This window comes from Polypterus senegalus, chromosome 7 (assembly GCF_016835505.1).
Source record: "Polypterus senegalus isolate Bchr_013 chromosome 7, ASM1683550v1, whole genome shotgun sequence".
Taxonomy (NCBI): Eukaryota; Metazoa; Chordata; class Cladistia; order Polypteriformes; family Polypteridae; genus Polypterus; species Polypterus senegalus.
Genome location: NC_053160.1, coordinates 116,826,796 through 116,840,700, shown reverse-complemented (window position 1 = coordinate 116,840,700; position 13,905 = coordinate 116,826,796). Strand labels below are relative to the sequence as shown.

Here is a 13,905-nt window from a genome sequence, read left to right as displayed (position 1 = left end):
GAAGCTGTCTTCCTCCACAGTGATCCAAGTCAGGAAGCTGCTCCTCCAAACAGTGTATAATACAGGATTCACCCAAAAATATTCAAAAATATAGAAAAAGTGTATATACAAAAATAAACAGTGCACCACTAACCACAACCCAATAAATACCTCCACCAAAGTTATTCAAGAGATATTTATATGAAAAAAATATTTACAAAAACAAAGCACAAGCCGTAATGCTGTTCTGTCAGGTACCTTTCTCTAAGAAGATCTATTCAGAAAGAACCCCCTCTAGAGGCCACGATTCCCTTTTGTATTCGGCCCCTACGCTGACCAATTAAACGCTACGTCATCCCTCCCGAGGTACGCGATGGCGTGAACACGTTAAAAGCGGCGTCTACTTTCCCACACAATTACTATAAAATGGAGCTGCCGGTAGCGCGCAGATAGCTGTGCCGGCTTCTGAGACGCCAACGGCACTTCTGCCATAAAGTGAAAGTAAGCACTTTCTATTCTTTTCCTCCTTCTCCTGAGCTACAGCCCAGACAACTACGAATAAGGGATCCCTTTACTAGACCGCGGTAAACTAATACTACGATGCTTTGCACTTTCTTTTACTCCTTTAGAGTTAATGAGGTCGGGAAAGCGCGTGTAGGAGTGGGTACCGACAATGCCATCCCGGCCGGTCAATGGCAAGGCTGTCTCTCCAGTCTACATGAGACCCGCTGTGACACTCCCCAAAAGACGCTAATATCGTCAACAAAGACGTCTTTCTGCACTATATAAATGAAAAAAGGTAAGTTTCCTTTCTTTATACATTTTTTCCTCCAAACAAAAGCCTCCCTCTTTACACAGCAGAGGACGCTAAACTAATTTCATTTAATTAATGGTAATGCCAGTAGTGCATATTACCACACACCCTCCCCCTCAAGATTTCAGGTCATATGTGCGGGATAAATAATCTGCCACTAGATTCTTTTTCCCCGCAACATAACGCATACCTGAAACCTGTATGGCTGGAGAGCCAAATACCAGCGGCCACACGAGCATTAGAATGCCTCATCTTTTGGATCCACTGCAATGCTCGGTGGTCGCTCTCCACAATAAATTCGTTGGACAGTAGATAATACTTAAGGCTATCTACAGCCCATTTTATTGCTAATCCTTCTTTCTCTAAGGTAGCGTACTTCTTCTCTCGGTCAAACAGCTTCCTACTAATAAACAAAATTGGCCTCTTCTCGTCACCCTCTCCCTGCATCAAGGCTGCTCCCAAACCTTCCCCCCGAGGCATCAACCTGCAAAGTAAAAGGTTTTGCAAAGTCAGGACAATGCAATACAACATTCTTACAAAATATTTTTTTCAGAGATTGAAAGGCATTTTCACATGACTCTGTCCATTTGACGTTTCGTGGTGCAGATCCTTTAAGCAGGTCGGTGAGGGGTGCTGCAATATCAGAAAAATTGGGGATAAATCTTCTGTACCACCCCACCAAACCAAGGAATGACCGGACCTGCTTCTTTGTTCCAGGACACGGACGATCCTTTATAGCGGCCATTTTGTCAATTTGGGGTCGGATCAAACCGCCCCCTATGGTGTACCAAGGTATTGCACTTCCTCTTTGGCAATGACTGTTTTTTCAGGGTTAACCACAAGCCCAGCTGTTTTTAACCTTTCAAACACATCCGCCAGTTGTTTTAGATGCTCCTCCCAGGTCTTACTGTATACTACCACATCATCTATGTAGGCTCTAGCATACCTCTCTGCTCCTTGCAGCACTTTGTCCATGAGGCTGGAAGTTCGCGCGCTCCATGCAACCCAAATGGCATGACCGTGAACTGGTACAAACCTCCGGGAGCCCTGAAAGCGGTAAGTGGTTTTGCCTCATCGGTGAGTGGGACCTGCCAATAACCTTTGCAAAGATCAATTGTTGTTAAATATTTTGCTGGACCTAGCTGCTCTACCACCTCGTCCACTCTAGGCATTGGGTAGGTATCAAAAGCTGAGATGGCGTTAAGCTTACTGTAATCCACACAGAATCTCATCTGTCCGTTCTTTTTAGGAACGAGTACCACAGGACTACACCAGTCACTCACTGAAGGTTCGATGATGCCTAAATCTTTCATCTGTTCCAGCTCCTCTCGGAAAACCTCTTGTAGGCGTGCAGGAATTCTACAGTAGGATGTTCTCACAGGACCTGGGGATGTAAGGCGAATATCATGATGTATGAGAGGAGTCCTACCAGGCAAAGATCCAAACAGACCCTCTGGAATCAATTGTTGTACTTCTGCTCTTTTTGTCTCTTCAAGATGTTCCAATGATGGTCCCACTTGGACTTCTCTGCAAGATGGCAAGTACTGCTCCTCCGATTCCTCTTCTTCGAACGCTACTAATCAATAGCTGACTTGAAGGGTTAGTATATTCCTGCCATGGCTTCAGCATATTAATATGAAAAGTTTGCCTTAATTTCCTAGGGTGATCAGGCATATCAATCTCATAAGTGACAGGACCTTTTGAGCAACTACTGTGTATGGCCCTTGCCACTTGGCTAAAAGACTGCTCTCTGAAGTAGGCAATAATAACAGTACCTTCTGTCCAACTGTAAGTTTTCGGTCTCTGACTGCCTTGTCATACCACGCTTTCTGCTTGGCTTGTGCGTTTTCCATATTTGCTTTAACAAACTGCGACAGGTTGGCGAATTTTTCCTGCAACTTAAGGACAAAAGTTAGCACATTTTGTGACTCAGTTCTGTCTCTATCTCCCTCTAGGGTTTCCTTTAGCACAGAAAGGGGTCGCACATGCCGACCATACAATAGCTCAAACGGAGAGAATCCAGTAGATGCCTCGGAACCTCCCGGTAAGCAAACAACAGGTATGGTAGCCACTGATCCCAATCTGATCCAGTCACGCTAACAAATTTCCTCAGCATCTGTTTTAAGGTGGCATTAAATCGCTCCACTAGCCCATCCGTCTGCGGGTGATAGGGTGTGGTCCTTAAACCCCGAATTCCTAACAAACTATTCACCTGTCTTATCAATTTTGCTGTTAGATTGGACCCCTGGTCAGTTAACATTTCTCTTGGGATCCCCACTCTGGCAAATAGCTGTATTAGAGCCCTCACAATGTTACTTGCATTTGTTTTCTTCAGGGAAAGGCTTCTGGGAACCGGGTTGCGTAGTCCCACACTACCAGAATATATTTATGTCCAGTGCTACGTTCGACAGGACCCACAATATCAACCGCTATTCTGGAAAAAGGCTCTTCCACTACAGGCAAAGGTATTAGTGGAACTTTGTCTCCTCTCTTCACTGGTCCAACTTTCTGACACTCTGCACATGCTTTTATATAATTTGTTACGTCTTTAGTCCATCCTGGCCAATAGAAATGCCGTGCTAGCCTATCAGATGTTTTACTTGCCCCAAATGACCTGACCAGGGAATGCTATGGCTAATCTGTAACACTTTTGCCCTCAGACTAGATGGCAACACCAATCTCTGCCCATGGTCATCTTGATGATACAGGAGGTCATCTTTAATAATAAATTTCTCTCCTGTCTTAGACTGCGAACCCTTTGTGGCCTTGTCAAAGCAGACACGCAGACTGGGGTCGTTCCGCTGAGCGGAAGCCACATCACTCGGTAAGTCGCTACTGTTTCCTGTGAGATCCAAAGGCAATATGAGCTCACCCTGCTTCTGGGGAACGCCCCAGAGCTTCTCACGCCTTCTCTGACTACGGGCTTTACGGACCGTGCCTGTCTTGTCAGCTTCCCCAAATGGCAGCACATCCCAGCCATCCTGGGCATCTTGCTTTGCCTTGCCGCCTGGGCCCTTGTGACCATCAGAGTCTCCGCCTGCAGAGTACTCTGTAAGAGATCTTCGATCCCGCACGTCCAACCCTAGTAGAATTGGGTAAGGCATGTTGTCTAATACGCCCATGGGCAACTCATATCCCAAACCTTGAATCTCCAGGTTCACCCGGACAAGAGGATAGGTGACTTCTTCACCATGGACACACCTCAATACTACCTGCTGACCTGACTGTACCACTTGGTCGACCAAACAGTCTTTCCTCACCAGAGACTGGGTGCTTCCTGTATCTATTAATGCAGGGTACAGTTTACCTGCCATAGTAACCCTTAGAATTTTCTCCCTATTCTTAAAAGGTGTCTTCTTCTCAGGTAGGGGGCATGGAACAAAACAAAATTTTGCCTCCTTACGTTTGTTTGGACAAAACTTAATTAGATGGCCTTTCTGTCCACAACCATGACACAACCAACCCTCCCTATAATCTGGCTTTGCAGGTGGGTTGACTAATCTTGTAGGACCACGACCCATTTCACCCGAGACATACCTGTGGGCTTAGCTGTTGTTCTGGGCCTCTGAATGACTTTATCCTCCTTCCGCAGGTTCCTTGGACGATGGGCAGCCAGGAATACCTCAGCCAGCTCCGCTGCTTCTTTGGAAGTCTTTGGCCGATGCTCCTCTACCCATGTATGGATTTTAATATCAAATACCTGCAAAAGTTGTTCTAACAGAATAAAGTCAATTATCTGGTCTATTGAGTGTTTCTGGGGTTGTAACCATTTAGTGCATAATTCTTTCAACAGTGTCAGAAGTTCTTTAGGAGACTGACCTTCCTCCCATTCGAGAGAACGGAACCTCACCCTGTACGTTTGGTGCTGATCTCGTACTTCTCTAGGATGGCAGCTTTTAATGAGTCATAGATCAGGGACTCCTCTACTGGCATGGCCAAAAATGCCGCCCTGGCCCCTCCTGTAAGTAAAGGAACAAGACGGATTGCCCAATCTGCTCTTGGCCAGTCACACACTGTAGCCACCCTTTCGAATGTTGAAAGGTAATGTTCTATGTCCTCGGGCTCCTGGAAGGGCATCAGACGAGGGTATTCCCATGTTCTTGCTGAGGCTCCTCTACTTCTTTCTACAGATTCATCCGGGTTGGAGGACTGCGACTGTTGCACCAAATTCACCTGTCCCTGTAGCTGGGCAAACTGGTGCTGCAGACTTTTGAATCGCTGTTCCAATCGTTGGTCTTTGTCTTCCTGCACAGCGATGAATTGTCGCAAGAGTGTCTCCACTGTACGGATATCCCCAGTGACTCGAACTTCTTCCCTGCCTGTGCTGCTCGGAGACCACTCCTGTATTGCGGTCTGGAGTGCCAACTCCTTGAGGCTTCTTTGGAGCCATACTGCCAAAACTGTCTTCGTCCGTACTCCAAAATCAAAAATACTGTCTTACTTTTAGCACACCTGATCAGATCCCACCGCTGCCACCAAAATGTGACACCCGTGTAGTGGGAATTGGAATCACCAGCCTACACTCTAGGTGTCTAGTATGTGGGACCGAGCGTGACCAGGATGATGGTGTAAGACAGGGAGACACAGACACAAAAAGGGTTGGGTTTTTTGAAAAATAAAGTGAGGTTTTATTTACAGGTGCACTTAAAGAAAATAATCAAAAATAATGTCCTGCGGAATTTATATATTAAAACACAGTCCAATGCCAAAGGACACACAAAAACAATCAAATGGAGCCCAGAAATGACTGTATACAATATTTACAGTGCTACTTGAAAGTCCCAAAAGAAAAAGTAAAATACACACAAACTAATGAAATCCAAATATATACACAAAAACAAAATGTGAAGCTGTCTTCCTCCACAGTGATCCAAGTCAGGAAGCTGCTCCTCCAAACAGTGTATAATACAGGATTCACCCAAAAATATTCAAAAATATAGAAAAAGTGTATATACAAAAATAAACAGTGCACCACTAACCACAACCCAATAAATACCTCCACCAAAGTTATTCAAGAGATATTTATATGAAAAAATATTTACAAAAACAAAGCACAAGCCGTAATGCTGTTCTGTCAGGTACCTTTCTCTAAGAAGATCTATTCAGAAAGAACCCCCTCTAGAGGCCACGATTCCCTTTTGTATTCGGCCCTACGCTGACCAATTAAACGCTGCACGTCATCCCTCCCGAGGTACGCGATGACGTGAACACGTTTGCGCGCGTCTACTTTCCCACACAATTACTATAAAATGGAGCTGCCGGCGCGCGCAGATAGCTGTGCCGGCTTCTGAGACGCCAACGGCACTTCTGCCATAAAGTGAAAGTAAGCACTTTCTATTCTTTTCCTCCTTCTCCTGAGCTACAGCCCAGACAACTACGAATAAGGGATCCCTTTACTAGACCGCGGTAAACTAATACTACGACGCTTTGCACTTTCTTTTACTCCTTTAGAGTTAATGAGGTCGCGGAAACGCGTGTAGGAGTGGGTACCGACAATGCCATCCCGGCCGGTCAATGGCAAGGCTGTCTCTCCAGTCTACATGAGACCCGCTGTGACACTCCCCAAAAGACGCTAATATCGTCAACAAAGACGTCTTTCTGCACTATATAAATGAAAAAAGGTAAGTTTCCTTTCTTTATACATTTTTTCCTCCAAACAAAAGCCTCCCTCTTTACACAGCAGAGGACGCTAAACTAATTTCATTTAATTAATGGTAATGCCAGTAGTGCATATTACCACACACCCTCCCCCTCAAGATTTCAGGTCATATGTGCGGGATAAATAATCTGCCACTAGATTCTTTTTCCCGCAACATAACGCATACCTGAAACCTGTATGGCTGGAGAGCCAAATACCAGCGGGCCACACGAGCATTAGAATGCCTCATCTTTTGGATCCACTGCAATGCTCGGTGGTCGCTCTCCACAATAAATTCGTTGGACAGTAGATAATACTTAAGGCTATCTACAGCCCATTTTATTGCTAATCCTTCTTTCTCTAAGGTAGCGTACTTCTTCTCTCGGTCAAACAGCTTCCTACTAATAAACAAAATTGGCCTCTTCTCGTCACCCTCTCCCTGCATCAAGGCTGCTCCCAAACCTTCCCCCGAGGCATCAACCTGCAAAGTAAAAGGTTTTGCAAAGTCAGGACAATGCAATACAACATTCTTACAAAATATTTTTTTCAGAGATTGAAAGGCATTTTCACATGACTCTGTCCATTTGACGTTTCGTGGTGCAGATCCTTTAAGCAGGTCGGTGAGGGTGCTGCAATATCCGAAAAATTGGGGATAAATCTTCTGTACCACCCCACCAAACCAAGGAATGACCGGACCTGCTTCTTTGTTCCAGGACACGGACGATCCTTTATAGCGGCCATTTTGTCAATTTGGGGTCGGATCAAACCGCCCCCTATGGTGTACCAAGGTATTGCACTTCCTCTTTGGCAATGACTGTTTTTTCAGGGTTAACCACAAGCCCAGCTGTTTTTAACCTTTCAAACACATCCGCCAGTTGTTTTAGATGCTCCTCCCAGGTCTTACTGTATACTACCACATCATCTATGTAGGCTCTAGCATACCTCTCTGCTCCTTGCAGCACTTTGTCCATGAGGCTGGAAGTTCGCCGCTCCATGCAACCCAAATGGCATGACCGTGAACTGGTACAAACCTCCGGGAGCCCTGAAAGCGGTAAGTGGTTTTGCCTCATCGGTGAGTGGGACCTGCCAATAACCTTTACAAAGATCAATTGTTGTTAAATATTTTGCTGGACCTAGCTGCTCTACCAGCTCGTCCACTCTAGGCATTGGGTAGGTATCAAAAGCTGAGATGGCGTTAAGCTTACTGTAATCCACACAGAATCTCATCTGTCCGTTCTTTTTAGGAACGAGTACCACAGGACTACACCAGTCACTCACTGAAGGTTCGATGATGCCTAAATCTTTCATCTGTTCCAGCTCCTCTCGAAAACCTCTTGTAGGCGTGCAGGAATTCTACAGTAGGATGTTCTCACAGGACCTGGGGATGTAAGGCGAATATCATGATGTATGAGAGGAGTCCTACCAGGCAAAGATCCAAACAGACCCTCTGGAATCAATTGTTGTACTTCTGCTCTTTTTGTCTCTTCAAGATGTTCCAATGATGGTCCCACTTGGACTTCTCTGCAAGATGGCAAGTACTGCTCCTCCGATTCCTCTTCTTCCGGAACGTTACGAATCAATAGCTGACTTGAAGGGTTAGTATATTCCTGCCATGGCTTCAGCATATTAATATGAAAAGTTTGCCTTAATTTCCTAGGGTGATCAGGCATATCAATCTCATAAGTGACAGGACCTTTTGAGCAACTACTGTGTATGGCCCTTGCCACTTGGCTAAAAGACTGCTCTCTGAAGTAGGCAATAATAATAGTACCTTCTGTCCAACTGTAAGTTTTCGGTCTCTGACTGCCTTGTCATACCACGCTTTCTGCTTGGCTTGTGCGTTTTCCATATTTGCTTTAACAAACTGCGACAGGTTGGCGAATTTTTCCTGCAACTTAAGGACAAAAGTTAGCACATTTTGTGACTCAGTTCTGTCTCTATCTCCCTCTAGGGTTTCCTTTAGCACAGAAAGGGGTCCTCGCACATGCCGACCATACAATAGCTCAAACGGAGAGAATCCAGTAGATGCCTCGCGGAACCTCCCGGTAAGCAAACAACAGGTATGGTAGCCACTGATCCCAATCTGATCCAGTCACGCTAACAAATTTCCTCAGCATCTGTTTTAAGGTGGCATTAAATCGCTCCACTAGCCCATCCGTCTGCGGGTGATAGGGTGTGGTCCTTAAACCCAATTCCTAACAAACTATTCACCTGTCTTATCAATTTTGCTGTTAGATTGGACCCCTGGTCAGTTAACATTTCTCTTGGGATCCCCACTCTGGCAAATAGCTGTATTAGAGCCCTCACAATGTTACTTGCATTTGTTTTCTTCAGGGAAAGGCTTCTGGGAACCGGGTTGCGTAGTCGCACACTACCAGAATATATTTATGTCCAGTGCGCTACGCTCGACAGGACCCACAATATCAACCGCTATTCTGGAAAAAGGCTCTTCCACTACAGGCAAAGGTATTAGTGGAACTTTGTCTCCTCTCTTCACTGGTCCAACTTTCTGACACTCTGCACATGCTTTTATATAATTTGTTACGTCTTTAGTCCATCCTGGCCAATAGAAATGCCGTGCTAGCCTATCAGATGTTTTACTTGCCCCAAATGACCTGACCAGGGAATGCTATGGCTAATCTGTAACACTTTTGCCCTCAGACTAGATGGCAACACCAATCTCTGCCCATGGTCATCTTGATGATACAGGAGGTCATCTTTAATAATAAATTTCTCTCCTGTCTTAGACTGCGAACCCTTTGTGGCCTTGTCAAAGCAGACACGCAGACTGGGGTCGTCCGCTGAGCGGAAGCCACATCACTCGGTAAGTCGCTACTGTTTCCTGTGAGATCCAAAGGCAATATGAGCTCACCCTGCTTCTGGGAACGCCCCAGAGCTTCTCACGCCTTCTCTGACTACGGGCTTTACGGACCGTGCCTGTCTTGTCAGCTTCCCCAAATGGCAGCACATCCCAGCCATCCTGGGCATCTTGCTTTTGCCTTGCCGCCTGGGCCCTTGTGACCATCAGAGTCTCCGCCTGCAGAGTACTCTGTAAGAGATCTTCGATCCCCGGCACGTCCAACCCTAGTAGAATTGGGTAAGGCATGTTGTCTAATACGCCCATGGGCAACTCATATCCCAAACCTTGAATCTCCAGGTTCACCCGGACAAGAGGATAGGTGACTTCTTCACCATGGACACACCTCAATACTACCTGCTGACCTGACTGTACCACTTGGTCGACCAAACAGTCTTTCCTCACCAGAGACTGGGTGCTTCCTGTATCTATTAATGCAGGGTACAGTTTACCTGCCATAGTAACCCTTAGAATTTTCTCCCTATTCTTAAAAGGTGTCTTCTTCTCAGGTAGGGGGCATGGAACAAAACAAAATTTTGCCTCCTTACGTTTGTTTGGACAAAACTTAATTAGATGGCCTTTCTGTCCACAACCATGACACAACCAACCCTCCCTATAATCTGGCTTTGCAGGTGGGTTGACTAATCTTGTAGGACCACGACCCATTTCACCCGAGACATACCTGTGGGCTTAGCTGTTGTTCTGGGCCTCTGAATGACTTTATCCTCCTTCCGCAGGTTCCTTGGACGATGGGCAGCCAGGAATACCTCAGCCAGCTCCGCTGCTTCTTTGGAAGTCTTTGGCCGATGCTCCTCTACCCATGTACGGATTTTAATATCAAATACCTGCAAAAGTTGTTCTAACAGAATAAAGTCAATTATCTGGTCTATTGAGTGTTTCTGGGGTTGTAACCATTTAGTGCATAATTCTTTCAACAGTGTCAGAAGTTCTTTAGGAGACTGACCTTCCTCCCATTCGAGAGAACGGAACCTCACCCTGTACGTTTCGTGCTGATCTCGTACTTCTCTAGGATGGCAGCTTTTAATGAGTCATAGATCAGGGACTCCTCTACTGGCATGGCCAAAAATGCCGCCCTGGCCCCTCCTGTAAGTAAAGGAACAAGACGGATTGCCCAATCTGCTCTTGGCCAGTCACACACTGTAGCCACCCTTTCAATGGTGAAAGGTAATGGTCGATGTCCTCGGGCTCCTGGAAGGGCATCAGGCGAGGGTATTCCCAAGTTCTTGCTGAGGCTCCTCTACTTCTTTCTACAGATTCATCGGGTTGGAGGACTGCGACTGTTGCACCAAATTCACCTGTCCCTGTAGCTGGGCAAACTGGTGCTGCAGACTTTTGAATCGCTGTTCCAATCGTTGGTCTTTGTCTTCCTGCACAGCGATGAATTGTCGCAAGAGTGTCTCCACTGTACGGATATCCCCAGTGACTTGAACTTCTTCCCTGCCTGTGCTGCTCGGAGACCACTCCTGTATTGCGGTCTGGAGTGCCAACTCCTTGAGGCTTCTTTGGAGCCATACTGCCAAAACTGTCTTCGTCCGTACTCCAAAATCAAAAATACTGTCTTACTTTTAGCACACCTGATCAGATCCCACCGCTGCCACCAAAATGTGACACCCGTGTAGTGGGAATTGGAATCACCAGCCTACACTCTAGGTGTCTAGTATGTGGGACCGAGCGTGACCAGGATGATGGTGTAAGACAGGGAGACACAGACACAAAAAGGGTTGGGTTTTTTGAAAAATAAAGTGAGGTTTTATTTACAGGTGCACTTAAAGAAAATAATCAAAAATAATGTCCTGCGGAATTTATATATTAAAACACAGTCCAATGCCAAAGGACACACAAAAACAATCAAATGGAGCCCAGAAATGACTGTATACAATATTTACAGTGCTACTTGAAAGTCCCAAAAGAAAAGTAAAATACACACAAACTAATGAAATCCAAATATATACACAAAAACAAAATGTGAAGCTGTCTTCCTCCACAGTGATCCAAGTCAGGAAGCTGCTCCTCCAAACAGTGTATAATACAGGATTCACCCAAAAATATTCAAAAATATAGAAAAAGTGTATATACAAAAATAAACAGTGCACCACTAACCACAACCCAATAAATACCTCCACCAAAGTTATTCAAGAGATATTTATATGAAAAAAATATTTACAAAAACAAAGCACAAGCCGTAATGCTGTTCTGTCAGGTACCTTTCTCTAAGAAGATCTATTCAGAAAGAACCCCCTCTAGAGGCCACGATTCCCTTTTGTATTCGGCGCCCCTCGCTGACCAATTAAACGCTGTACGTCATCCCTCCCGAGGTGCGCGATGACGTGAACACGTTTGGCGGCGTCTACTTTCCCACACAATTACTATAAAATGGAGCTGCCGGCGCCGCGTATAGCTGTGCCGGCTTCTGAGACGCCAACGGCACTTCTGCCATAAAGTGAAAGTAAGCACTTTCTATTCTTTTCCTCCTTCTCCTGAGCTACAGCCCAGACAACTACGAATAAGGGATCCCTTTACTAGACCGCGGTAAACTAATACTACGACGCTTTGCACTTTCTTTTACTCCTTTAGAGTTAATGAGGTCGCGGGAAACGCGTGTAGGAGTGGGGTACCGACAATGCCATCCCGGCCGGTCAATGGCAAGGCTGTCTCTCCAGTCTACATGAGACCCGCTGTGACACTCCCCAAAAGACGCTAATATCGTCAACAAAGACGTCTTTCTGCACTATATAAATGAAAAAAGGTAAGTTTCCTTTCTTTATACATTTTTTCCTCCAAACAAAAGCCTCCCTCTTTACACAGCAGAGGACGCTAAACTAATTTCATTTAATTAATGGTAATGCCAGTAGTGCATATTACCACACTGAGTTTCCATTATTTCTTATGGGGAAATTCACTTTGATATATGAGTGCTTTGGACTGCGAGCACGTTTCCGGAACCAATTATGCTCGCAAACCGAGGTTCCACTGTACTTATATAGTGTGGTAGCTGGTCCAGACACAGACAGGCGGACACGTTCATGTCACTCAACACACATTTAATAGGCATACTACTATTTACAGTTAAAGTGCAGCACATAAACTCCAAAGTCCCCAAAAGTCCTGGCCACAACACAATAATGCCTCACTTCTTCATGCTGTCTCCTTCAAGACCTCGTCTACTTCCTTCTCTCCCGACTCCAGCCATTGAATGAAGGGAGACGGCCCCTTTTATGGTCCCCCGGATGTGCTCCAGGTGTGTCCCGGCAATCTTCCACGACATGCCCCAATGTGGCGAAAGTGCTGGCTGCATCCCCGGAAGCACTCCGCGTGTCCCTGTTCCTCTTTCCTCCAGCACTTCCGGGTGTGGCGGAAGTGCTGAGGTCCAGGGCTCCAAAGGCATAGGGGCGCCCCCTGGCGGTGACCATGGGCCCCTACAGGGTGGAGCTCCAAAGCTCTGTACCCATGGCCTCCAAAGGTACCAGGGCGGTCGCCCCCTCATGGTCTGGGGAAGGCACAAGCCCTCCTCCGGTCCTCCTGGGCATCCCGGCCGGGTCACCACCCCAGCCATATCTGACAACAGGTAATTACATAGTAGTTGCAGTGTAATTATGGACATTTAATGTAAAGTGTTACCAAATTTTCTTTTTCTAGTTAAGATTCTTGCTGCTGCGTTCTGAACTAACTGGAAGTGATTGATGCCTTCCCTAATGTAGTGAACTAAAAAATATGAATTAGAGAAGATAATTATTTAACGAATGTAGATCATGTTTTTTTCTAGAATTTGCTTGAACATTCCGGTTGAATATGCCACTTCTGTCATCGCGCTAAGAATCATAGTTCGGTTGCAGGAGTGATATATTAGTGCTAATTTGAGACAGAGGCTGCGGGCTGAGGGGAGAGGAAGTGTAATGTCAGGAGTAGGAAGTCAGTTTACCTCTGCATTTTGGAGCATAACTTGCTTCCGCTTAGCCAACGATACCTTTTTGTTTATTGATTTTTTAAGTTTATCCTGTTTCACTACTATGCGGGCGGAGCTGCGGGGAACAGCTAGTATACAATATAATTAGCCTTCAAACAACAATTATTACAACTAACAAACAATTTTCTACCTGTTAAATAAGACAAACCAATTTAAAATAGTTCCAAATAGATCCATCCTTTGTCTAAGTTGATTTATAAGATTACTGTGTTCTGCGGTGTCAAATGCTGTGCTTAGGTCTAGGAGAACAAGAACTGATATTTTGATTTGATTTTTGATACCCTTTATTAATCCCAGAGGGGAAATTCTTTTTCACATGGCCCTTGGGGGTTAGAATGCAGGGTCAGCCATTGTACAGCACCCCAAAGCAATTTTCAGGTTAAGGGACTCGCTCATAGTGGAATCCTATTTGACAGTAACTGGAAACCTTCCAGATACCAGCACAGATCCTTAGGCACAGCATCATCATTCCGCCATATGTGGCCTTAGATATGTGGCGTCTGTCCACATTGACAGCAAGTCATTTACTACTTTAACCATTACAATTTCTGTACTATGATTCATTCTAAAACCTGAATGAAGTGCGTCAAGAATAAAATGTTTGTTCAAGTAATCATCAAAATATTGAAAAA

The 13,905-nt window shown here is 45.4% G+C and overlaps 2 long non-coding RNA genes across 2 annotated transcripts; both read left to right on the top strand.

Annotated features, from left to right (window-relative positions):
* Positions 1-1,785: 1,785 nt before the first annotated feature.
* LOC120532183 lies at positions 1,786-2,358 on the top strand. Its single transcript, XR_005634242.1, has 3 exons — positions 1,786-1,849; positions 2,043-2,185; positions 2,290-2,358. It is a non-coding gene; the product is annotated as an uncharacterized LOC120532183 (long non-coding RNA).
* Positions 2,359-3,592: 1,234 nt separating this feature from the next.
* Positions 3,593-4,643, top strand: LOC120532182. The gene is made up of 3 exons (XR_005634241.1): positions 3,593-3,617; positions 4,386-4,470; positions 4,587-4,643. It is a non-coding gene; the product is annotated as an uncharacterized LOC120532182 (long non-coding RNA).
* The last annotated feature ends 9,262 nt before the right edge of the window (positions 4,644-13,905 follow it).